This window comes from Nyctereutes procyonoides, unplaced genomic scaffold (assembly GCF_905146905.1).
Source record: "Nyctereutes procyonoides isolate TBG_1078 unplaced genomic scaffold, NYPRO_anot_genome, whole genome shotgun sequence".
NCBI classification, from domain to species: Eukaryota; Metazoa; Chordata; class Mammalia; order Carnivora; family Canidae; genus Nyctereutes; species Nyctereutes procyonoides.
The window spans coordinates 15925249-15950611 of NW_026575020.1; positions in this window are offsets into that span (position 1 = coordinate 15925249).

Sequence of the window (25363 nt, forward strand, 5' to 3'; positions counted from 1 at the left end):
CAGTAAAATGTCTGTAAGTGGCCATCATAGTCACCACAGGTAACATATACTGAAAGCTTACTTTTGACCAGACACTGGGGTAAGGCCATATATTCATTATTCATTTAATCACCACCGGATTCCCATAAGATCACTTCTGTTTATGGGTCTGATTTTATGGATGCAGAAATTGAGGCTTAGTGAGCAAAATTCATGTTCCTAACCACTCCTAGACTATTCCTGCTTTACTCTGGGGTAGGAGCCATCTGCAGACCTTCACATGGCCTTAATCCAGTCTGTGGGCCTGGGCCCATCCATTCAAGGGGGGCAGCAATAAGCACCCTAGATCTACTGAGGTACACTCTAACTCTGCTTACCTAGGCATCCTTCTACCTGGCTCTGAACTTTGCCTGTCTGGATGTAAATGTCCTCACTTCCATGAACTTCACACATTGCTGACTTCCCTTAGAAGGCAGCTAGGTTTGGCCCCACTACCTACAGAAGCTGGGGGCACAGCTAAAGAAACAGGAACCTGGATTAAACACACCCCCTGAAGTGAGGCCAGTTCTAAGAAAACACTCAGCTTTTGCTGGCAGGCAGACAGAAAAAATACTGGCAGATTAGAGATATAGAGGTGTTTACCCAGGGGTGAGAGGGAGCTAGATCACTGAAGGGGAGCATGTTGCTGGGCAAAACTGTTGTAGGGCTAAAGGCACAATCCAGAATATCAGAGCCTTGCTGAAAGGAAGGTAGTCAAATGGTGAGAACTTCCAGAAGGATCGATATTTAAGAACCAAGACAGGTGTCATGGGACTTTCCCCACCTGCAACCCCTATTATGGGTTGAATTGTATCTTTTCAAAATTCATATATTGAAGTCCTAAGCTCTAGTACCTTAGAATGTGATCTTACTGCGAAACAGGATGCTTATAGATATAATTAGCAAAAATGTGGTCACTAGGCAAGGCGGGGGGGGGGGGGGCTAATCCAATATGACCGGTGTCCTTACAAAAAGGGATAAGTTGACATAGATGCACACACACACACACACACACACAAAATGTCATGTCAAAGTGAAAGTAGAGATCAGAGTGATGCTTCTATAAGCCAAGGAATGCCAAAACAGGCCAGGAAACTCCAGAAACTAGGAGAGAGGCACTGCTGCCGACACCTGGGTCTCAGACTTCTAGTTTCAGGAACTGTGAGATGATAAATTTCTGTTGTTGAAGCCACCCAATTTGTGGTACTTTGTAAGAGCAGCCCTAAAAAACAAATAAAAATGAATACATTCCATTTCCCTAAAATTGTAGCTCTGTTCCATTCTGCTTCTGGCCAATCTAGTCCTGATTTCCTGAACCGAGTCCTCAGAGGACACTGATTGAGGCAGAGGGCGTTTGGATCAAAATGGCTCCTGCAGAGTTTGCAAGGTAAGCAGAGCTCAGTGGAGGTCAGCAGGCAGAGTGCCGTGGGTACCTTCCACCCTGCCTTCCACCGTGAGGAGCACTGTGGCTTAAGGGAGGGGTCCCCAGTGTGGGGCTGGGTGCTAACACTCCTAGGGATCAAAATATTCAACCCCAGGTCAGGAGCATGGGTTTTGCTTCACCTGGCTCTTAAAAGTCTTTGTTCTCAGTCTTTCTCCCCTTCATGTCATCAGGCTGTTAACCAATTTGCCTTTAGTCACCTGATGAAGGCAGCAGGTTTCCATGGTTACCTCCAAGCAGGCAGCAAGGTGCCATTCCCAGGAGGTCACAGGATAAAGCAAATAACAGGGTCCCTGGCACAAGAAAAATGACCTGGATCCGACGATCAAAATGGGATAGTGGGGGCAACTGGGTCTCAGAAGCAAGTCAGAAGCCCAGGAATGAGAGCTGGGCAAGAAGGCTGAGGCGGAACAGCAATCCTGTAGTACTACCGTCTGCCGGATATGGAATCTTTATCGTGACCCAGGTGCTACCCTATATATTTCATGTACGGTTTTTCCTTCTGGTCCTTGGTTACTAAAGTCTTCTGTTTTATCAAAGAAGAAACTGGGTTTCTGTGATCATGCAGCTGGTAGGGCAGGGAAAGGATTTGAACCCAGGTGCTGAATATCTTCCATCTATCCCTCTAGATCTGCTTTCTGGTCTTCTCCATTCCACAGGTGACGTGCATGGGCTCCATCAACAGCCTCCCTTGCCCCTTGGACTACAGCTCTCTTTTGTCTATATTTTTCATATTGCATGGACACTCATCCCTTTATTTTTTAGGTTCATTTTTGTTTTTATACACGTGATACATGTATATAATAGTATTAAAGTTGTGTAAAGATTTCCAATAAAAAATCAGTCCCCTATATACCTCCCAGTTCTACTCCCCAGAGGCAATCACTTCAACTCTTTTAGCTGTTTTTTCTCTAATATTTATTACTTTTTTCTAAATAGTATATTTTATTTAACTTCTTAACTGACTGATTTTAGATGTAATCTACTGACCTTCCTTCCACCGTGGTAAATGAGGATTTTGTTTCTCCATACCACCTTTCCATTTCCCTTTTTCCTATGTTCCCTGCAGAAGCACATCAACCCTTTTGTTATACCAAAGACAGTGTTTACATTAGTATGGCCAAGAAATGCTATTGACAGACAAGCCAAGCTGCCTTCTCAACCACACCTCCTTTCTTCAACAATCTTCATTTATCCTATGTTAAAAATTGCCTTGCATTTTCCTTTGATATTTGTCCATGAATCCATCCAATTTTCCCCAAGCATTTCAATACCCTGTCATCTACATACCAACCAACAATATTCACATATGTCACTTCCACAGTTTTCCCAGAGCTCTCTCAGAATCTTCCTTTGTGCTCCTATATAGACAGAATGTTCTCTGAAGCTGTACACACAGCTGCCAATTTGGAAATTCCTAGCCTTTTATTTTTATGTGTCGTTAAAGTGTAAAACAAAATACAAAAAAAAACGAGACATGTCTTTTTCATAATAAATCCCTATTTAAATTTTAAATAGTAATCTAATAACCCACTGTTTTGAAAACTGGAAAATAAAGGAAATGAATGAAGCATTTATCATGCCATTCTGCTTTTTCTATTCTAACCATATCCTTGGATAACCACATGGTAGGTAAAGGAAAATTTCTCTTTGTCGAATTTCCACAAAGAGAACTTCCATAACAAATGATAAAAGCATCTTTGAAATAAAATACCACCATTTTGTAATTTCTGTCTCTCTCTCTCTCTCTCTTTTTAATGTAGACTTCACACCCAGCATGGAGCTCCAGCATGGGGCTTGAACTCATGGTCTTGAGACTGAGACCTGAATTGAGATCAAGAGTAGATACTTATGGACAGCCTGGGTGGCTCAGCGGTTTAGTGAGGCCTTTGACCCAGGGTGTGATCCTGGAGACCCGGGATCGAGTCCCATGTCAGGCTCCCTGCGTGGAGCCTGCTTCTCCCTCTGCCTGTGTCTCTGTCTCTCATAAATAAATAAGTAAAATCTTTAAAAAAGGAAAAGAGTGGGATCCCTGGGTGGCGCAGCGGTTTGGCGCCTGCCTTTGGTCCAGGGTGCGATCCTGGAGACCCGGGATCGAATCCCACGTCGGGCTCCCGGTGCATGGCGCCTGCTTCTCCCTCTGCCTGTGTCTCTGCCTCTCTCTCTCTCTCTCTCTGTGACTATAATAAATTAAAAAAAAAAAAAAGGAAAAGAGTGAACCACCCAGGTGTCCTACCATTTTGTAATTCTTTTTCTTTTTAAGGTATTTATTTATTTATTTGAGACAGAAAGAGTGTGCACAAGAGAGATTGAGAGCAAGTGAGAGAGAGAGAGAGAGAGAGCATGTATGTGCGAATGTGCAGGGCGAAGAGGGTAGGGAGAGGGAAAGGGAGAGAATCTCAAGCAGACTCCATGCTAAACTGGGAGCCCCATGCAGGTCTCACTCTCACAAGCCAAGATCATGATCTGAGCTGAAACCAAGAGTGGGTCGTTCAACTGGCTGAGCCACTCAGGTGCCCCCAGTTTTGTAATTCTTAACAAATTAATGGATCTTTCATTGAGCATCGATTTCTGTTGATGTCACAAAAGGATGACCAGATATTATGTGCCTCCCAGTGAAAGAACTCAATATCACCTATACAGTAGTGTTGATTAAAATAAAAATCAAACTTGAATCTGATTAAGCATTGATATCCAGTTACCAATACATAGAAAATACAGATTAAAAAAAAAAAAGAAAACAAGTAAAATTACACCTCACGGTGCAGGCAGCAAAATCCAGGTTATGTGAAATTTTAGGACAAATAACCTGGCTTATTCAACTAATAAATTGCAAGGAATAGAAAAATGGGAAGGCAAGGGAATTTAAAATTTAAACAGATTTAAAAGACATAATGGCACATTGCAATATGTGGTTCTTATTTTGATCCCAATTCAAACACATTAAATATAATTATGACATTGGAAATTTAAATGCTAAATATTTGATTATATTGAGATCATTGTTAATAATTTGGATTGATCCGACTGCTTAAAAAAATTCTTATCTTGGGGATCCCTGGGTGGCTCAGTGGTTTAGCACCTGCGTTCCGCCCTGGGCGTGGTCCTGGAGTCCTGGGATAGAGTCCCGCATTAGGCTCCCTGCATGGAGCCTGCTTCTCCTTCTGCTTGTGTCTCTGCCTCTCCCTCTCTCTGTGTGTCTCTCATGGATAAATAAATAAATAAAATCTTTAAAAAAATCTTATCTTTGGGACACCTGGGTGGTTCAGTTATTAAGTATCTGACTCTTGGTTTCAGCTTGGGTCCTGGTTTTTGGGTCATGGGACCGCCAGGAGTTGGACTCCATGCTTAGCGGGGAGTCTGCCTGAGATTCTTTCTCTCCCTCTGCCCCTCCCCTTGCTCACACATGCACATTCTCTCTTGTTCAAATTTTAAAAATTCTTACCTTTTTTGAGACATATGAAAATAATTACCTAGAAGCTCTCTGAACCCTGTATTATTGGGGATTTTTGTGGAGGCTTCATCACAAAGACATGATAGATCTTCTTTGGATTGGAAAATGGGGAGAGAGAAAGGGCTATCATTTCCAAGACTCTAATCATGGCTTGGTCTTTTTGGGATCATCCAGGAACCTAACCAAAATCACCTCATTAGAACAAAAGATATTCCTATCACCAACAAAATGACAAAATTCTTTGGAGCTTTATGTCAGGAACCAAGGTCAAAGATACATTAGAACAGAAAATTCTTCTACTACTCCCTATTTACAAGAGTTTTAGGAGTTCTGTGCCAGGAACCAGAGACCAATATATATATTTCTTATTATTTCATGGTAGATTATTTCCATAAGATAGTATCTCACTTTTACCATTGTGATGCAGTCTCCAAGATTTTCTCATGATGATACCTTAATTAAACATAACAGCATCAGTGATCACAGTAGTTAACATTTATGGAGTCCCAGGCACTGTGTTAAAAGCTTTCTATGCATTATCTCGTTCAGTGCTCACCACAACTTTATGAGGTTGATATTATTATTGGCTCTATTTCATAAATGAGGGAACTAAGACCTTATTTCAAGTCAGTGGAAAGTCCCGGACTCCCACCCAAGGATATTTAAGTGCAGAGCCTGTGCTTTTAACCTCTAACCTCTCTTTCCTCTAAATTAGGAAATTAAGTTTAAGCAAGATCATTTATTTGTTTATACCCTTGCCTTGTTCCAGAAAGGATTTCAGGCATCTGGTTAAGTAACTTGTCCAAGATCACCCAGACAATAAGTGGCAGAGCCAGGAATCCAATCTCTTTCTCTCATGAACTGTATAAACTAAGTGAGATAACACAGATGTAGCCCACATCATATATTTCCTCATAAACATGAGAAGGGGAAATGGGGACATTTTCTTTGGCTGGTTTTCATTTTCATTCTGGTTATACATGTTCTCACCATTAGAGTTCTTTGCTTTATCTTTAGAGAAAGAATGAATAGGGCAAGAGGGATTCCAGAATAACAGGACTGGGCAGTTCTGACACGGGCTGCCCATGACGGGTAGATGGAAGGAAAAGGCTTGAGACTATGGTGATAAATATGCTTGGTACATGGCAGGCAACCTGTAAACATGGCTTAGTAAATACAGATCTTCAGGAGGAAGGAAGAGAGAACAAAGAGAGGGTAAAACAAGGAAACAAAAGAGAGGAGCCATGTGTTGGGGGCAGTGGGGGGAAAGGCAAAGTGGTGGTGGTGGGAGGCACTTATACTTGTTCAAGTGTGAGAATAAAAATAATAACTGAATTTGGTTGTGCAGGGTTTCAGAGAAGAAAAATGTAAAACGTAAACACCACCAAAACAGCCATTAAAAAAAAAAAACATATATCCTAAAAATCACTTATCTCAACTCAGGGAAAGTCCCTACAAGTCTGAGCAATTTAGAGTTTTGTCAATCCCTCTGGGTCCTTTCTTCTTGAGTCTGTAGCATTGTCCTTTTTAAGGCAAATACTTAATCCATTTTTTTACCCTAAGATTCAGTCCACATGGAGTTGTATAAAGAACTGTCTTTTCTTGGCATAACTTGAAAAATAAATAGAATGAAATATATACTCATTCATTTTTATATGCCTAAAAAGTAGAGCATTCATTTGCTTTCCGTTTGAATTATTATAAAAACATCACAGAACTTGTTCTTAATCTTTTTTCTTTTCCTTTCTTTCTTTCCTTCTTAATTTCTTTCTTTCTTTTTTCTTCTTGTTTTTTAATTTTTTTATGAAGGAGCTTGTCTCAACTTAGTACCCTTAACCAAACATACTTTAGTCTCAGGGCAAGAACTGGCTATAAAGAAAATACAGTTCTTTTAATAGCAGCTCTTTTGCCCTGGCTGTTCACTGAACGCTAACTATGGAGGCAAGATGCATTTGAAACTACTCATTAAGAACCATGATGTTTCACTTAAGTTGGACTGTGCCACTTGGATAATGTGAAACAGAAGTCACTTACTGAGAGGCAGGGACAGGAAGAGGAAATGGCTGACCTATAACTAGAGTTCTCCAAAGGTGGTAGGTACATTTATTAATCTCTTGGGACCTATATTCAGTCAGCAACTTGAGCTGACTAGCATGTGTGTTGAGTAATGTTTAAATCATTAGAGTGCACATATAGGAATTTAACATCAGACATTTATTATATTTCCCCATCCCTCCTTTCTAGACATTTCCTTTTTTACCTAAACTATGCTATTCAAAAAAAGCAACTCAATTCAGGCTTGTTGGACAGAATCTTGTGGAATATTGATCATTAGAATTTCTTTTGCCACCAGACATGGACAAAGAGTCCTCTGTTCTAAATAAATTAATCTAGGGCAAAGAAAGTTCCACATCTCTTGCATTTAATTTGGAATTATTCCTTCTTTTTCCAAAGGTGGTATAATGTATATATTTATTTTTAAATGTACGTATTATATTTTTAAAATGTAAGCAATTTAATCTTGTTTTAAGGATAAAAAACAAAACAAAACACTTCCCTCAGGTAATTGAAGGAGTTGCATATTCTACAAAGTAAATAACAAAACCATGATGTTCTAGAAATATATGCAAATAGTAGAAAATGTATCATTATGATAACCGATGGCTAAAAAGCCTGACCTAAATTAAATTTAATCCCTCACTGACTACTTCATAAAGTCTCAGGTCCAATGCAAACAACAGCCTTGACACAAATGCAACAGAGTCACAAATGTATTAGACCTAAATACCCAATAAAATGATTTGAGACCTAGAAGATAGGTGCCCTGATACTATTTTTAAAAAATTATGATTGATAAGACATTCTCAGCTCTGAGAAGCCTTGAAAGAAAAATGACTCACTCCATAGAGGCATTTTTATAAGGGAAGTGGATTTAGAATATAATGGTGACATTTAGTCATTATAAAGAAGAACTTCATGGAGAGTAATTTGATATTTATAACAGCATCATTGTCAATTAAATTTTGTAAAGAGTAAAAGTGAATCAAAAGGTCCTTGGTGAGCAAAGAAAGATGAAGTGGAAGCTCTATAATGGGGTAGTTAGTGGTTAGAAGAGAAGAAAACAGAGGAAATATTGTACTAATTGATTCAGGTTTTCATTTTTAATTCTACTGGTGTTTAGGTGGCATCATGGCATCATAGCAGAATATATAGGTGTATATAAATCCAGGTTTCTTATGGCCAAATCTTCATGTGGATTTCATTGTCTCCTTTATTTTTCTCTTTGAATTACTCATCTAACATACAATAGTTTTTCTTCTGCAAAGCTTCCTTAAGATTTTGTTTTGTTATAATTTTTGGTTGGTGACCCCCTCCTGAGAGACAGTTGTTTACTACATTCTAAAAAAGCCACACGCGAGGAGTGTCTCCATTGTTCTTTGGTTACACATTCCAGTCTATTCAAATTGTGAACCAACTTGTTTTTCTATTGTGTGCAGTCAATAGCTTCATATATTCCGTATTACCTTCTGAAGACAATACAGGTATTGTAAATGTCAGAAACATACGTAAGTAATCAAACTCCATTGTATAGTATATTGTGCCAAGAATGTATTTTTCACACATGGTGTGTTAGTGAAGAAATAAAACCTTTAAAGTATTTACTATGAGGCTACTTAATACAGAAATGGTGGGCACCCTGGGGCAAAAATTAATTAATGTTTAGGAATAACTTAGTGACTTTTAATTGAAACCTCGCTTATTTTACAAGTGCAAATCTGGGAGCTAAATCACATTTTGAGTCTAGGGATTTATGACTGGAATAAGTTCCTGCTGAATTAGGTCTTATAAAATGTGCTTTCTTAGAAAAGTAGCCCTAGCTCCAAAATACATGCTCTTTTGGTTGCTTTATTGCACCCAAAGCAAAATTCCTGAAATTTGACAATCACATAAAACATTTACCTTAATTAATAATAGCACATGTTTGAGAATAACACCTGTTCAATAATTGTTTCCTAAGATCACAGAATCTGGAAATGCGTTCACAACTTCACCTGCCCAGCAAACAACTATTTCAGTTTTAGGATAGAAAAGATGAAGCTTTATCCCTTCATTTTGAAGGCTATGTTTAACTGAAATTACTTAGTGTCCCCCCCCCCCCCCATATTGATGGTTTTGCTTTCTGCCATTTCAGTTTCCTGCAGTCAGCGGCAGGGAGGAAGTAAATGATTTTTCTGATAGATTCTCAGAAAGTCCATAGCAGCCTAATGCTATGTCATTGCAACATCTATGTCATTCACCTCACTTTGTCTCATCATGTAGGCATCTTATTTTACATTATCAGGAGAAGAAGGGTAAGTACAGTACAATATTTTGAGAGAGAGAGAAATCACATTCACATAACTTTTATTATAGTATAGTGTTACAATTGTCCTGTTTTATTTTTTGTTTTTGTTGTTAACCTTACTGTGCCTCATTTATAAATTAAATTGTATCATAGGTGTGTGTGTAGGCAAGGTATCATAAACATACCTTGTTTTTACTGCACTTCACTTTATTACACTTTACAAATACAGTGTTTTTTACAAATTGAAAGTTTGTGGCAACCCTGTGGAGAACAAGTCTGTTGGCTCCATTTTTCCAATAGCATTTGCTCATTTTTTGTCTCTTTGTCACATTTTGGTAATTATCACAATATGCCAAGCTTTTTCATTATTATTATATTTGTTATAGTGATCTGTGATCAGCAATTACCTCACTGAAAGCTCAGATGATGGCTAGCTTTTTTAGCAATATTTTAAAATTAAAGTGTATATACATTGGGGAGGCCCTGGGTGTCTCAGTCGGTTAAGGGGCTGCCTTCGGTGCAGGTCATGATACTTAGGGTCCTGGGATGGAGCTTTGAGTCAAGTCAGGCTCTCTGCTCAGTCTGCATATCCCTCTCTCTCTGCATATACTCACACACACTCTCTCTCTCAAATAAATAAAATATTTAAAAGAAATAAAATATATATGTTGGTTTTTTTAGATATAATGCTATTGTACAGTTAATAGACTATAGTGTAAACGTAATTTTTATATGCACTGGGAAACCAAAAATTCATCTGACTTGCTTTACTGGTGGTCTGAAACCGACCTCAAAATATCTCCAAGGTACAGGAAAAAACAGTATATATAGGGTTCAGTACTATCTGCAGTTTCAGGCATCCACTGGGGGTCTTGGAACATAATCCCATGGGTAAAGGGGTGATGGGGAGACTACTGCAATATATTGTTGTAAGGCCTATTTTCTTTGTGAGCATCTGCTTTGTATTTTCATTCATTCCTTGGGGTTTGTAGCTTGGTAAAACACAAATGGCAAATGTATTTATCTAAAAAGTTAAAAAAAAATCTCATGACTCTTCTAACTCCCCAACTGGAATTTTAGAAAATCAAAAGGAAAGTGATAAATGCTAAATTTTTAAAGGATAAAAGAACAGAATGCCTGGCTCATTTACTTCTAATTAAGACCTGCATGAAACTGGGGATCCCTGGGTGGCTCAGTGGTTTAGCGCCTGCCTTTGGCCCAGGGCACTATCCTGGAGTCCCGGGATCAAGTCCCACGTCAGTCTCCCTGCATGGAGCCTGCTTCTCCCTCCTCCTGTGTCTCTGCCTCTCTCTCTCTCTCTATGTCTATCATAAATAAATAAATCTTAAAAAAAAAAAGACCTGCATGAAACCATAAAAATGGAAATGTGTTTATGTAACCCATTTAAAATCTTACCAATCCAGAGAAAATATTAGCCTTCACTGGATATGTCAATACAGAGTTTTGCAATATAAGAAAAGAAAAAGTGATCAAAAGTATAAGATCCAGTGGTAATTTCCTTTTCTTAAAATAGTTTTTCTCTACCACATACAGCTCAGAAACCTTTGCTTAAACACCCAAATGAATTAAGTTAATATCCACAGATGATGGTTTGCCTTTTGATATTAGAGAAAAACATTGGTGAACATATTGCACAGAGACATTCATTTGTTTGTTCACCCACAAAGCTATTCAGCAGCTAGTGTGTGCCAAGCACTGTGCTGGGTTTATTCAAGTGCCAAATGCCTAACCCGTAGGGTGAATTATCAAGACTCTCTGCAGTGAAATTTAAGTGTATCTGTAGGTTGTCTTTCATTTTCAACTCATTGTTTCATTGAAATTCATATTCTTTTAAACATTTTCTCTCATATTAATGACTAAGTACAATTTTTTAGAAAAAAAATTATTTTATTTACTTTTTAAAGGTTTTACTTATTTATTCATGAGAGACACAGAGAGAGGGAGGCAGAGACACAGGAAGAGGGAGAAGCGGGCTCCATGCAGGGAGCCCGATGTGGAACTCCATCCTGGATCCCAGGATCACGCCCTGAGCTGAAGGCATCCCAAATAAAGTTAATTTTAGATCTTCCATGGTATAGATTCAGTCTGAAAAATATTGTCTCTCACATTGTCTCAAGTGAATTACTCCATGTTTTAAGGTCTGTGTTCTGGGACGCCTGGGTGGCTCAGCAGTTGAGCTTCTGCCTTCTACTTGGAGCGTGATCCCAGGGTCCTGGGGTCGAGTCCCACATCGGGCTCCCTGCATGGAGCCTGCTTCTCCCTCTGCCTATGTCTCTGCCTGTGTGTGTGCGTGTGTCTCTCATGAATAAATAAATAAAATCTTAAAAAAAAAAAGACTTTAAGATCTGTTGAGGCTGTCAGGCCTCAATCAAAGCCTTGGCTAAACCACTGTTGTTGAAAGGCTTAGTAAGATAGCTGTGAATGTTAAGATCATGCAGGTCAGTGTGTTACTTTGGTCAGAGATTTTTGCCCAACCAAGAGGACTGAATTTGACATCTATTCAAAATAATGGATCAGTTGGTGGCAATATATACTCTTCTTTCTAGGTTATCTGCTTATGTACCTGTCACTGCTAATCTCTCTTTTTGGCCTAAAAAAATTTGACTTTGTGGCATCCCCCTCCATCCTTCCCCTGCCTGTAATAGTCTCTGCTTGTTAGTATTCAGATAAGACTTTCTAGATTTGTTATTTTTTTTAGTTTAGAGTTAGAACCTCATTTTAGCTCCTTGATTTGAATTCTCTAATTCTGGTGAAATAGGATTCTCCAGTATTAAATCAAGATGTCTCCAGGGTAACAGAGCAGAGAAGTGGTAGGATATGCTAAATAAAGCTCTGAGCCATTTCAAACGTTATGTGGAAAGCAACCAGAAATAATCAAAGGCACCACAGAATTTCAAAGAAGGGTACTCCTTGAATGAACATATATTGAAGAAATAAAAATGCATGTAGAACAGGGCCAGGCATATTATCTTTTGTGAAACAAAAACAGAGGAACTAAAAAATATGTTCATATTTGATTATATTTTCATGAAAAAACACTGGAAGAACAAACTGAAAAGAATAAAAATTGTTATCCATTAAGTAAAAGAGCTGGAGGAGACAAGTGAAGCAGTTGAATCTATTCATGTATACCATCTTATTTAGTTTTGACTTTTGAATCATGAAATACAAAATTAAGTTGAAATTAAAAAACACTTGGAAGATGGGGATCCTCAGTCAGTAGATCAAGATCTATAAAGTTATCTTTAGGCCTTTCCAGGGGCTCCTCAGGCCAATTGCTTCCACCAGTCCCATGAGTCTCCAACCTAGTCCCCAATCTTGCTCAAGTACTAAAGTTTCTGCAGCCTCTATTTGTTTGTATTTGATGCAGATGTCAGAAAATGCAACCCAAACTAATGTAAGCAAAATAATAATAAATAAGTAAGTAAATAAGTAAGTAAGTAAGTAATTGAGTGAGGTAAGCCAAAAAGTCCAGGCATAGCTTTTCAGACACAGCTTAATTCAGGCATTAAACTATAGAACACTAGGATCCAGTCACCAGCACTACTTCCTGAGTTAGTTCGATTCTGTAGTTGCTAGTAGTCTCTGGCAGCTACAGGCAATCAATACCACAACAACCAATTACAGAAGAAAGACCACCATGTCCTCTAGTAGCTCCAGTAAAAGTCCCAGAATTGAGTCTTAGGGGTTTTTATTGGTCTATTTCGAATCACGTGCTCATCTCCCAACACATCACTGTAACCAAAGAGTTAGCATTGTCTTAGTCGAGGTCATGTGCTTCTCTGTGAGCACAGAGGTGTGAAGTGTGCTTCCTATGAAGTGTGTTGGTAGAGAGGAAAGACATAATCCCCCCAAGTGAAACAAGGGTATGTTGTCAGCCAGGGATGTTAGATGCTGGGCGGTGAGAACATTGAATGTCTACCAACCCACCGTCTCAGAAAGACTCCTTTATCCTTTAGGGACTTTACTCAGAGTGCTCCCTCACACCAGACATCTCAAGTTTTGGGGGGAGACAACCAAAAGTAGCTTTTTAAAAAGAGATGTGAGACTCCTGAGCTAAAATGAGTTTCTCACCCTACAACAAGCTATTCAGAGAATGTTTTACTTTTGAAAGCAGGTCAGAAAAATTGCTGTTTTCATCAAGAAAGAGCAGAAGTTCAATACAAATTTTTTAAATCCCAAAGACTGAAATTTATGAAACAGTTAATGATGAGCAGTTTAATAGAACTGGTTTTCCTAAGTGAGACTAGACAATAAACTATTTTTGTGTTATTCTTTTGTTACAAAAGCTGGATAATTATTTGAGCCTTTAAACTCTCTTTGTATTTCTTTTTTTTTTTCTCTTTGTATTTCTGAATGATGACCATAGCCAGGCTTTAAATAAATAAATATTCCACAAGGAAAAGACTGAAAGAAGACATTCTTTCCAGGGGAGTTTCTACTCTATTATTCCATGACTGGTCTCAATTAGCTTTCTGCCGCCGCCACGCATTAGTGAAAATGGCAATGGGCGTAAAGAACATGCCCATAGGTCTGTGGAAGATTTCCATTTTCTCTTCATTTCTGGCACCACTGTAACACTTCAGTCCAGCACACATAATCAGTTGGAGTGCATGAATAAAACTCTACTATATATAGTATGAGTGAATTCCAGGATGCAAACTATATATAGTTGAGCTAAATAACAAGTTCGGTCTCATGTTACTCAGCTTGTCAATGTTTAAAACATTCAACAGTTCTTTCCAGTCACTCCTTGTTGAATGCTGGTCCTTACTGGTGTATCCTTTGTGCACTACTGCTTTCAGTGAGGCTGTTTTTACGTCTGTTTCTGGACTTTTGCCAAGTAGTGGTTGTTTCTGTCTGACTCTTGTGGACAGAAATGGGCAGCCATGTGGTTCGGGAATTGCCTGAAATCTTTTTGGAGGCCACTTGGAGGGTGCTAATGGAGACGGCAGATAGAGGGCTAAAGAACTCACCCAAAGCTATCTTTTTGTGCTGCCACTCCCCATACATATCTTTTTGTTTTCTCATGGAAATTGCTCGTTCTGGTAGGCACTTACCCAGCCAATTAAGTAAAGCTCATCTAACAGAAAAATCTCTTTTTTTTTTTTCTCTGAACTGCCAATTTCCATTAGCAGGGCATTGAGGGATCCTATGAACATTTATTTGGATGTTGGGGATGCCGACATGAACAAGATGGTTCCTTTCAAATTGTTCATGGTCTAAACCGGAGTGGAGGTAAAGGGACACACCAAAGCAAAAATAAGATATATACAATGACTGGTACTTTAATAGTGCTTAGTAAAAGTTACACTGTAAGCACAAGGGAAGGTTCCATTTACTTCATATCTTAATCCCTATTTAAATATCCTCTCGTCTAGAGCAGCTCACACTTAGTATTTCTTCCATGTTCAACTCATTTAACAAATATTTATTGCGTATTGACTCTGTGCTCATTGCTGGGGCTGCAGCTGTGTTGGGCTTTTTTTCTAGTTTGGGAATAAGATAATAATAATAAAAAAAAACCCCAAGATATTATATAGTGCTAAAACAGGCTAAGGGAGGGGCACCTGGGTAGCTCAGTGGTTGAGCAACTGCCTTTGGCTCAGGTCGTGATCCCAGGGTCCTGAGATTGAGTCCCACATCAGGTTCCCTGCAGGGAGCCTGCCTCTCCCTCTGCCTATGTCTCTGCTTCGCTCTATGCGTCTTTCATGAATAAATAAATAAAATCTTAAAACAAACAACAGGCTAAGGGATAGATAAGGACAAGGGAGAAGGTATGTAAAGAGGGTAAGTTTGCAACCATAGCTGCAGAGATCACAGAAGATCCATGTGGAGAGGTAACATTTAGCTGAGACATGATTGGTAAGAAGTAATCAGCACATAGGGAAATCTGAGGTAAAGCCTTGCTCTTGGGTAAAACCGGAAGGGCAAAGACTGTAGGAAGGAAAAAGTTTGGTGTTTCGGAAGTGGAAAGAAGGCCAGTGTGACTAGAGCCTAGAGTGACAGGGGGCATTGATAAGAGTTGAGATCAGAGAAATCAGTAGCGGCCAGATCCAGAGGTCTGGGAGATGTTGGTAGGGTATTTGAATTTTAACTTCAGTGCAATTTGAAGAAGGAAATATACTTTTCCAGTTATCAGGTATATGTGTTTCACATCCAAGGTATCTGCTTCAGCATCTAAAAGAAACAGAATTAATAATTATAATATTGGCTGCTTGCTGAGCACAGAATTAGAGCAAAGGTAGATGAAAGGTGTTGAGGGATATTTTACATAGGCTACCGATAGGTCCATACCAGTGGGGATTTCCCCTTTTGGATGTCTGGACATTTGTGAGCACCAGATATATATACTCCATTCTCTTGAACAGATTTTCATTCTCCAAGTCTTCTTGTTTTTTAGGGTTGACAGGAATCTCTGTCCATTTGTCTCTCTCTCTCTTTTTTTTTTATCACATTGTCACCTTTCCTTGCTTTCACAACTTTCAATACCTTGAGTATCCTCAGTTTATAAATAATAGTCTCCTCAAAAATCTAATCCAAAGCCTATTATATAATGGATCTTCATAGGAAGTATATAGCTATATAATATCCCATCATGGTTAGTAAATGATTATTAGAATTAGTCCTAGAGAGTGATACTTCCTGAGTTGGTCTTTTGGTTTGGGGGTGAGTCTTCCTTTCAGACTTGTCACCCTATAATTACTGACCATACTATGAATGTGCTTTTTACAATTTTAAAAAAAGATTTAATTCCAGTATAGTTAATATACAATGCTATATTTGTTTCAGGTGTACAATATAGTGATTCAACAATTCTATACACTATTCAGTGCTCATCACGATAAGTATGCTCTTAATCCCCTTCACGTAGGCTTACCCATTCCCTGGTCCACCACCCCTATGGTAGCCATCAGTTTGTTCTTAAGAGTTAAGAGTCTGATTTTGGTTTGTCTCTTTTTTCCTTGTTTATTTTATTTTTAAAATTTCACATATGAGTGAAATCGTATGTTATTTGTCTTTCTCTGAGTTATTTCACTTAGCATGATATCCTCTCAGGTCCAACTATGTTGTTCCCAATGGCAAGATCTCATTCTTTTTTTATGGCTGAGTAATATTCCATTGTATATGTATACCATACATATACATATTCTCCTCCTCCTCCTCCTCTTGCTGCTGCTGCTGCTTTTATATACCACATCTTTATCCATTCATCTACCCATGGACCTTTGGGTTGCTTCCATATCTTGGCTATTGTAAATCAAACTGCAATAAATAGAGGGGTGCATGCATGTTTTCAAATTAGTGTTTCCATTTTCTCTGGGTAAATACCCAGTGGTGAAAAAAAAAATACCCAGTGGTGGAATTACTAGATCATATGGTAATTCTATTTTTAACTTTAATTCCTGTAGCGTTAATATACAATGCTATATTTGTTGTTTTTTTTTTTTTTTGCTAAAGGTTTTTTTTTTTAAAGATTTTATTTATTTATTCATTAGACAGAGAGAGAGAGGCAGAGACACAGGCAGAGGAAGAAGCAGGCTCCATGCAGGGAGCCCGACGTGGGACTTGATCCCCGGTCTCCAGGGTCATGCCCTGGGCCAAAGGCAGGTGCTTAACCTCTGAGCCACCCGGGCTGCCATATTTTTAACTTTCTTGAGGAGACTCCATATTGTCTTCCACCATGGCTGCACCAGTTTGTACTCCCACCAACAGTGCACAAGGGTTCCTTTCTCTACATCCTTGCCAATACTTGTAGTTAATATAAATATGTTTTGATGTGAAACAGAATCTTTACGCAAAGGATCTGTCCACCTAGCAACTTTAAAAACCATATAAAATAAGTAGAGTAGTGATTCTTCTTTTGGGAGCTTGTCTGCTCATTCATTCAAGTATATGGAGCCCCAGGCAGTGAAGTGGGCACAAGGGATAGAACAGATGCATGATGTACGCTTAGCCTCTGGGTCTGGTAAAGCTTTTATGTGTATCTCTGGTCCTTAAAATAAACAAATTGTCAATTTACAAACTGTATAGTTATAACTGCCTGGGTTTAGACGGTGTGTTCTCCATGTAGCTTACAAATATCTGTCTTTAATGATCTTCCTAAGACTAACAGCCATCACAGCTCCTGCTTTCTTCTCTTCCCTCTCTCTTCTTCCTTCCTACCTCCAGAGCTGTTGCCGCTGTTGCCATGACAACCAGAATGAAAAGCCTTGGAACTGTATCTTTTACTATAGGTGCATGCCTCCCCATAAGGACATTATTGTACATCAGCCAAACTGGACTCTGGGGGCTCTTCTTTAAATATACCATTAAGTCATGTTGAAATTGGAACTCCAGAGGCGAGATTATGATGATATTTAATCAGGGACTTAGGAATTATCAAATCTTGTTTTCAACTAGCCATCTCTTTCTTTGAGGCCTTCAAAGAAAATATGAACAGTAATGACAAAGCAAGATATAGCATGCTCTTTGCTAACTGGGGCTTTATGTCTAAACCCCAGCTGGCTTTCTCATGAGTACATTCAGATCTAGTGGAGATAGCTTTTGGCCTAAGCCAGGTTGGCCTGAGCAACCTGTTTGACTAAGAAGCAACTCAGATCTGTCCTTTGAGCCCCAGGCTCTGATAGCCATCTGCCTGTTTAATATGTCCCCCTGGGTGACCCTTAGAAATCTTCACCTGATCAATCTTTCCATCCCTACTCTTCCCCAACCTGCCTCCTCTCAATAAACAGCTCCACCATTCAGCCAGTGGCCCAAGCCAGAAACCCAGGCGTCATCGTTGGGTCTTCCCTTTCCCTGGCCTTGCCCCATACCTGATCCCTATCAAGTCCTGTCAGCTGTATCTCCAACACAAAACTCAAAGAGGTCTGCTTCTCTAATTTCCACTCCTACCTCTTTAGAACAAAATGTAGTCTGCCTGCATTGTAATAGCATTCTGACTCTTCTCTCTGATTCCACTTGTTTTTTTCTGAAGCTCTTCCCTTCCATACAGCAGCTAAACTGAGCTTTGAAGAAGGTAGATCAGATTGTATCACTTTGTGCTTTGAAACTCTCCATGGCTTCCCATTATACTTGAAATAAAATCCGTATTCTTCACACTGACCTAAAGGGCCCTGCCCTGAGCTCTCTGAGCAACCTGTTAAGCCTCATTTTGTGTCACTCTCCACCTGGCCTCTACTCCAGTCACACTTTTCTTCCTTCAACTCCTCATGTGGCTTGCAAATATCTGTATTTAATTAACTTTGAAGTCAAATCGCTGCCACATGTCCTGGTTTTCCCACCATGCTCCTTTTCCCACTCTAAGCCTTTACACTTCCAGTCCTCTTGCTGGAACACGTCTACATCACCCTTTGCCAGCTCTTTTCTCAGTGGCTGCTTCCTCCTCAACCTTTAGGTCTCAATTAAATTTTACTTTCTCCACGAGCTCTTCCCTGACCACCCTATCAAAAATTGCCTTTACCCACCAATGATCCTCTACAGAATATTCTGTTTATTTCCTACCTAATGCTTCCCAGAACATATAACCATTTTGTTTACTTGTTTGTGTATTTACTAAGTTTGCCTTCCCAACTAAGAATGTCAATTCCTTGAAGGCAGGAACTAAATCTGTTTTATTCATAATAAATGGCATATAGGAAGGGCATAATTAGTATCTGTTAGATACATGAATGATTCTGTCTGAAATTCTAGCAGCAACTTGTGCAGCCAGTAAAGAAATAAGAAACTCATTTTCTTATTCTGAATTCTGAATTTTCTTATTCTGAAATAAGAAACTCTTTTTCTTATTCTTATTCATTATTAAATGAGACATGGGCAGGGTTATGAGAACCCAACACAGGATGTTGAGACACTGAAGACTAGCAAGAACATTGAGTGATTATACGCTCCAAAGGGGATGTAGGGGGAGTGAACGAATGGTGTTCTCAGAGCCCAGTAAGAGCTGGAACTATGGAGGAGGGGTCACCTAGCTAGAAATGTAGTCTGGAGAGACACTGCCACTGTCAGAGTGGCAGCAGCTTAGCAGGACAGTAATAGAGGAAATACCCAGACAAATACCCATTCTCTAATTAATGATCCACACACTTCCTTGGTTGAAGCCAACTGAAAAATAGGCAAGGAAACGCTGGTGAATTAATCCATTTGTAGCTCAGCTTTTGAAAGCACAGAGTAGGTGATAAATGGAGCATAATAAGCAGAGGCGTTAACCCCTAGCAACTGGAACTCAGGCTGGTCTTGCTCCTATGACTTAGAGGTCAATCAAATTTGAGGTTTATGCTTGGAATTTAACTACCATTTATAACATTATGCCCAAGGAAAAACTATTTGGATTTCTAAACAACCAACTTACTAATAAACTTGGGAACGGGGATCCCTGGGTGGCGCAGCGGTTTGGTGCCTGCCTTTGGCCCAGGGCGCGATCCTGGAGACCCGGAATCGAGTCCCACGTCGGGCTCCCGGTGCATGGAGCCTGCTTCTCCCTCTGCCTGTGTCTCTGCCTCTCTCTCTCTCTCTCTCTATCATAAATAAATAAAAATTTAAAAAAAAAAAGAAGAAAAAAACTTGGGAACGGGACAGCCTGGGTGGCTCAGTGCGGCTTAGCACCGCTTTCAGCCCAGGGTGTGATCCTGGACACCTGGGATCGAGTTCCACGTGGAGCCTGCTTCTCCCTCTGCCTGTGTCTGTGCCTCTCTCTCTCTGTGTGTGTCTCTCATGAATAAATAAATAAAATCTTTAAAAATAAAAAAACTTTGGAACCTAATTCACTAAGGCGTTGGAGCCTGCCTTTGCAGTGAATGAGTGGGTGAGGTGTTTTTATTATTAATAAGCACAGCACAGCACAGCACAGCCGAAAGAAAGAAAGAAAGAAAGAAAGAAAGAAAGAAAGAAAGAAAGAAAGAAAGAAAGAGAGAGAGAAAGAAAGAAAAAGAAAGAGAAAAGAGGGTAGCCCAGGTGGCTCAGTGGTTTAGTGCCACCTTCAGTCCAGGGTGTGATCCTGGAGACCCAGGATCGAGTCCCACGTCAGGCTCCCTGCTTCTCTCTCTGCCTGTGTCTCTGCCTTTCTCTCTCTCTCTCTCTCTCTCTCTCTCTCTTTCTCTCTCTGTGTCTGTCATGAATAAATAAATAAAATCTTTAAGAAAAGAGAAAAAGAAAACTCTTATTTGGTCACCTCATAAATCAAATTATGGAGCATTTTGATGATATGCATTGGATCCTTACAAAATACATGGGATCAGTATTTGGCAAATTAGATTTCTAGGTCCTGTCAAACCAGTTGCAGAAAAAAATATAACTAGATTTTTTTTTTTCTGAGTCAGAAATTCTTAAAGTCTTTGAGTTCCAGTTTTCATCCTGCTCTAAACAGTTGCTATGCGAGAACATCCATTTCTGGCTTGTTTTGGTCTACAAATATGGAATTGTACCCTGTTGATTTTAGGGATATTGGTTATCTTGGAGTTTTCTCAAGATCTTACCCACTATGCTGGGGGTGGGAAATAAGAAGTGAAATGCAAGTCTTCTGAAAAGCTGACAATGCAGCTTTGGGGAAAATGTTTCATCTTTGTAACTTCAGGCACTGGGAGTTGCGGCTGGCTTGCATAGCTGGTGGAATCACAATGTCAATATACAATTCCTCTCTAAAAAATCTTTATTTTAGAATATGATTTGAATGCTCAGACAGATATATTGAATATCTCAATAGGAGTGCCGGGGCCTTAGGACAAAGAGGCAGCTGCCCAATATAATGTATCTTTGTTAATTAAATGCGAGATCTGTGAATGGAGCTCCATAGCAGCAAACAGCAACCTCATTTCCAACTCATTTCTCTCTTTGCTTAAAATGTTCTAAATATTGGAAACAAGAACTACCAATATTTAATAAGAATGTCCTCCCACTTTGTCTCTCCTCTGCACTGTATAGCAAGAGAGCATGCAATATATTTATTGTGTTTATTGATTTATTTACATTTACAAAATAATAGACTGCCAGTTTTTAGAGAAGCTTGATTGTATCTTTCCACAGTGTAGAAAAGAGGCAATTTATTCTAGGCTTTTAAATGTTTGAAACACAGAGGCTTGTAAGGAAAATTCAAATCTGCCTGTGATTTCCTTCTGTTCTGAGATTCCACAGACAGAAAATCCTCTCCTAAAAAAAAACTACATACTACATGGCACAGATCCCGAGGGAAGCAAAGCAAGGTAGATGACAAAGAGAAACATAAACCCAGTGGGAAAATACTTGGAAGGCCACTCTTCAACAATAAATATCTTAATTAAATCGCCCAGGACCTTATTCTATAATGCTATGCACCAGGTGTTTCTGCCTCCGTTTCGATGCTTGGCATTATTCCCTTTTTGGAAATGGCACATACTGTTGGGGTGTATCCAGCTGAAACACACACAACATAATGTGCAATGCTATTCAAATGTGGGTCTTTTTCAGTGTAGATATTAAAATGGCCTCATTTCTTTCACTCCGTGGACTGACCTTAATGGGTCACCTAGGATAAGAGATGAAGTAGAAATAAGGCATTTTCACATTTATTGACACAAAAATACAATAATTGTAGGCTTATGGAAACTAAGCTTAAGAGATACAAAGCAATTACTGGTTTCTTTCAGAAACCTCTCAGATGTGGGAGAAATATGTGTGAGATTTGGGTTTTCATTTATTCAAATATGAGGATTTTTGTCTGCTAGAGTCAACCGACTGATAGTAGAAAGGATTAGTGTGGATCTTATTTGGCAGGCTTCACTGTAGAAACCCATATGCTCTCTGACATTGATTATAATTATTTTTCTGTCATTCCCAGGTTAAGTTCTTAGCAGGAATGTGAGCCAGCTCTCTCCCTAGGATGCCTCCTGCTGTGAAACCATCTTTGGCAGTGAATCTTTAACAAAAGATCAGGAACTTGACATTTCTTCTTAAGCATAAGAAGAAAACGGTGTGCAATGCTGGAAGCAAAAATAGGGATAGAGCTTCTAAATGGTTGCAGGATGGAGCAATGAAACAGGAAGAAACATTACATGATATGCCAGTGGTTTTATTTTTGTGAAATAGCAACTGATGAATACATATGGAATATGTAGATTATATAATGTTATGCTTTAATATCTTTTTTAAAGTAGAAGGGGGTTAGGGGTGCCTGGGTGGCTCAGTTGGTCAAATGTCTGCCTTTGTCTCAGGTCATGATCCCAGAGTCCTGGGAGAGAGCCCTGCATTGGGCTCTCTGCTCAGGGGGCTCTCTGCTTTTCCCTCTTCCTCTTCCTCTGTGTGCTCTCTTTCAAATAAATAAAATCCTAAAAGAAAATAAAGAAGAGGGTGGTGGTCAATATGTTTATTATTTTGGACCAGGTGTATCTTTATGATTTTATTTTTTTTATTTTTATTTTTTTAATGATTTCATATTCAACTGATCTTCAAGGAGATTGTTAGGATAGTAATTGAAACAGAAATTTAGGATGATATTATGAGAAACAGAAAAGGTAACCATTGTTGTTCTAAAGGACTAGACCCGCAGAGAGTTAAAAAAATTTTTTTTCCAGAAAGAGCATGTACATTCAAATTTGTGAATTTATTTTTTTAATTAATTAATTAATTTATTTTATTTATGATAGTCACAGAGAGAGAGAGAGAGAGGCAGAGACATAGGCAGAGGGAGAAGCAGGCTCCATGCACCAGGAGTCCGATGTGGGATTCAATCCCGGGTCTCCAGGATCGCGCCCTGGGCCAAAGGCAGGCACCAAACCGCTGCGCCACCCAGGGATCCCCAATTTTGTGAATTTATTAAACAGAGTTGCAAAGTCAGTTACTGGTGGAAAAGTTAAATAAAGAACTGAGGATACTTCCATGAGGTGAGAATTTTCCATCCTCACACTGTTCACCTACAGTAAGGAAATTGCTTCAAAATTACGTTAAATAGCAACAGATGGGAAAAGTGGTGGGGTGGTCAAAAATGAACAAATTAGGGACACCTGGGTGGCTCAGTGGTTGAACATCTGCCTTTGGCTCAGCTTGTGATCCTGGGGTCCAGAGATTGAGTCCCGCATTGGGCTCCCTGCATGGAGCTGGCTTCTCCCTCTGCTGATGTCTCTGCCTCTCTCTCTGTCTCTCATGAATAAGTAAATAAATAAATAAATATATATATATATTTTTTTAAATTACCAAATTAAACATAAAAGTGTCAGCTTCTCTTCTAAAGGATGGCTATTTCCACCTCATGGCTTAATGCACTGTAATGATTGGTTTCCCCATTAAAATCAAATGAAGAATATAATTAAGTAAATCCTTCAGGTTACATGTCTTTTAAAATTCCACTAGCTGAAGGGCATACCAGAGGAAGTCATAAGTACTTTAATAAATGCCTTCCACCATAAATTTAGTTCAGATGTGACTTAAAGTCAGCTCAAACCTCATCATAGACACTTTTAGTCACTGGACTGATAAATATTTTTTTGCCTAACCATTTGGACAAAGTTCCTATTGGTATTTCTCTTCCTACCTTTGTGAAAACTTTAGCCAAAATAGATATGTACATGTTTATGCAGGAGAATGAGATTAAATGAAAAGTTTTGATTTAAAAAGGACACTACATATGATTGAAAATGGTAATGGACTTGTGCATACTACAACAAAATTCATCACAGGAGGATAAATTACTCACCCTTGTAGTTTTTAGATATGGAAAATGTTTATTGTCCTTCATGTTTTAACGTGCAGATTTACATTCAGTTACAAAATCACAATTCAGGGGGATCCCTGGGTGGCTCAGCGGTTCGGCGCCTGCCTTTGGCCCAGGGCGTGATCCTGGAGTCCCAGGATCGAGTCCCACGTTGGGCTTCCGGCGTGGAGCCTGCTTCTCCCTCTGCCTGTGTCTCTGCCTCTCTTGTGTGTCTCTCATTAATAAATAAATAAAATCTTTTAAAAAAAACCCACAAAAACAAAATCACAATTCAATTTCTACCTCAAATCTTGATTGTCATTATTATATCAATAAAAAAATCACATCTCTAGAAACAATTATAATTACTTGTCCTTAGGGGTCCATTTTTACCTCCCTGGTTTGGCATAACCAATACTTATTTTCTTACTGCAGGTGAAGATGCTCATCATACTTGGGAAAAAAAGCTAATAACAGTTCTCTACTGCTAGGCAAATGAACATATCCTCCAGGATGGTCTGCCTTATCTCTTCCATTAGCATAACCGCTAACACTTATCAAATGTGCAAGTCTGTCTGCTAAACATTTTACATGCATTCTCTTATTTAATTCTCATAAAATCTTAAATACTATTATTTAAGCCCCCACCACCACCACCACCCAGTGAGAGAGGTGATACCTTCATGTGTACTGAGGAAACTGAAACTTAGATTGTCTTGCACAAAGTCATGCAGGGAGGAAGCCATCTCTTGTGACCCTCTGTGTCAGTTGTGTCTCCCAGGAAGCAGACATTGAGATGGAGTTAAGCAGGGTACCTGGGTAGCTCAGTCGGTTGAGCGTCTGCCTTCGGCTGGGGTCATGATCTCCAGGTCTTGGGATTGAGCCCCATGTCAGACTCCCTACTCGGGGAGAAGTCTGCTTCTCTTTCTTTTTTAAGATTTTATTTATTTATTCATGAGAGACACAGAGAGAGAGGCAGAGACACAGGCAGAGGGAGAGGCAGGCTCTATGCAGGGGGCCTGATGTGGGACTCGATCCTGGGTCTCCAGGATCACACCCTGGGCTGAAGGCGGCGCTAAACCGCTGAGCTGCTGAGCCACCCGGGCTGCCCTCTGCTTCTCTTTCTTTCTCCCTCTGTTCCTCCCCACTGCTCATTCTCTCTCTCTCTCAAATAAATAAATTAAATCTTTAAAAAAGAGAAAGAGAGAGATGGAGTTAAGAGCCTAAGGATTGATTTTGGTGAAATGCTTATAATAAAAAAAAGGGGGAGGAGGAAGTATGATGGGACAGGGAAAGCCTCTGGACTCTGATGTGAATCTGCCACTTGTGAAAGAAAAGTAGGGAGGAAACAGGATTGAACAAGGAGACACTTGGTACACAAGTTTTGGTCAACTTACATGGAAGCTCTGGAGCAAAGGTTGACAA